General features: G+C 36.3%; 1 protein-coding gene across 1 annotated transcript in view; it reads left to right on the top strand.

Annotated features, from left to right (window-relative positions):
- The window catches only part of LOC114004649 (cilia- and flagella-associated protein 47-like), a 52,765-nt gene that overhangs the window by 32,559 nt on the left and 18,375 nt on the right, over window positions 1-1,831 (top strand). The gene's annotated exons all lie outside the window — the stretch shown is intronic.

The following is a 1,831-nucleotide window of genomic DNA, read 5'->3' as shown; positions in this document are numbered from 1 at the left end:
GAGATCACCCCCCAGAGGGGATGGCCACGCCGCAATCCCTTCTCCTCCATTCTCCTCTCGGGATCTTGCTGGCCCAATTTTTAATTCTACTTTTAATATACTGCAATATAAAATTCTCTTCCCCCCTCACCAGCACCTAGTTTTTCTAAAATTGGCCATTTTAGGTTCCTGCCAGGTTTCCAGGGTTAATGTTGTCTTAAAAATTTGAGAAAAATAATACACAGAAAAAATTTAAAGGTCAGGTGGTATGGTGGTTAAGGCACCTGGATTCCACATGACCAACTACATGGTTTAAGTCCCAGACCTGGCAGCTTGAAAAACATGCCAGGTGTGTATGCGTGCATGCCCCAAATCCCAAGAGGAGAATGGAGAAGAAGGGGCTGTAGCATGGCCATCCCCCCAGGGGACATTGTCTCACTTTCTCTCTGTCTGGTGGGCACTCATGCCCTATAGCAAATAAAATATAAAAAAATAAAATAGATTACAAAGAAAAATATTTTTAAAATATTGTAGGACTATTCATAATTGTATTGAACATAGTAGGGAATTCAAAACAACGAAAGTATGTAATAGAATTTATTATGATGACAATGTGACAGTTTAAAAATCTATAATAAATATTAATTCATTCAGTAAATAGTTTTACATCAGTTTTCTGATACTTTGGGAATTAAGGTAACGTTAATTCTGTACTACATACCTTGCCTTGTACCAAAAGGGAACTCTGAATGCAGAAAACACTGTTAAGTATAAAAACAAAGACAATGAAATAACTTTAAGAAGAAAAAAAGTGGGAATCTTTTTCTGACTTTTGTATGACAATTTATTTAAAAGAATGCTTACAAAGACAGAATCTGAGATCAGCCGGTGGCACGGTGGTTAAGGCACTGGTGGCTTGCTTTCTCTCTCTCTCTCTCTCGCTCTCTCTCTCTGGCTCTCTCTGGTCATATTAAAGTAAATGAATGAATAAATAAAGTTGAATAAAAATAAATAAATAATTCTTTAAAAAAGAAACCACTAAAAATATCATTTATTTAAGAAATATATATTGAGCACCAGTTTATATGCCCAGCACTGTTCTAGGGATTACAGCTGTAACAGTGAACAAGGAGCCAAAATTCCTTCAATTATGTCAAATTCTAGCAGCAAGAAGGACAGGAGCTGCATGGGCCCCTCAAATTGAGTCTGGTTTCTTGAATGGCAGGTGGGACTTTTATCACTCATAACGGCTTCTCACTACGCCACCTGCTGGTCCCAGCTTCTCCCTTTGTAAAGCATTCTTTTAAGTAAATTGTCATAAAAAAGTCAGAAAAAGATTCCCATTTTTTTCCTTAAAGTTATTTCATTGTCTTTGTTTTTATACTTAACAGTGTTTCATGTATTCAGAGTTCCCTTTTGGTACAAGGTAGGTAGTACAGAATTAACTTTACCTTAATTCTCTTTATTTAATAAAAGTCTATTATCTTTGTGACTGGAACCCTTAGTTGCTCAGTGAACTGAAAAAAAAATATAATTATTATATATGCACATATTCGTGTATGTGCACATATATTTATACACGCACATAAATACATGTAAAATTTAGTATTTTTAAAATACGAAACAAGTTTATAAGTAAATAGTTTTACTGATGTTCCTATGCAGGATTCCAGTAATTTCTGGATTTCTGGTTCATTCTTTCACTGTTCTTTTTTTTTTTTTGGAGAGGTTTTCACTACAGGGCACATGCGCTCGCCAGACAGACAGAGAGAGACATAGAGACAGAAAGCGAGAAATCACCTCCCAGGGGGGATGGTCACGCCGCAATCCCTTCTTCTCCATTCTCCTCTTG

Source organism: Tupaia chinensis, unplaced genomic scaffold (assembly GCF_000334495.1).
Source record: "Tupaia chinensis unplaced genomic scaffold, TupChi_1.0 Scaffold139466_1, whole genome shotgun sequence".
NCBI classification, from domain to species: domain Eukaryota; kingdom Metazoa; phylum Chordata; class Mammalia; order Scandentia; family Tupaiidae; genus Tupaia; species Tupaia belangeri.
Note: the sequence above shows the minus strand (reverse complement) of the source record. Positions and strands in the feature narration are given on the sequence as shown.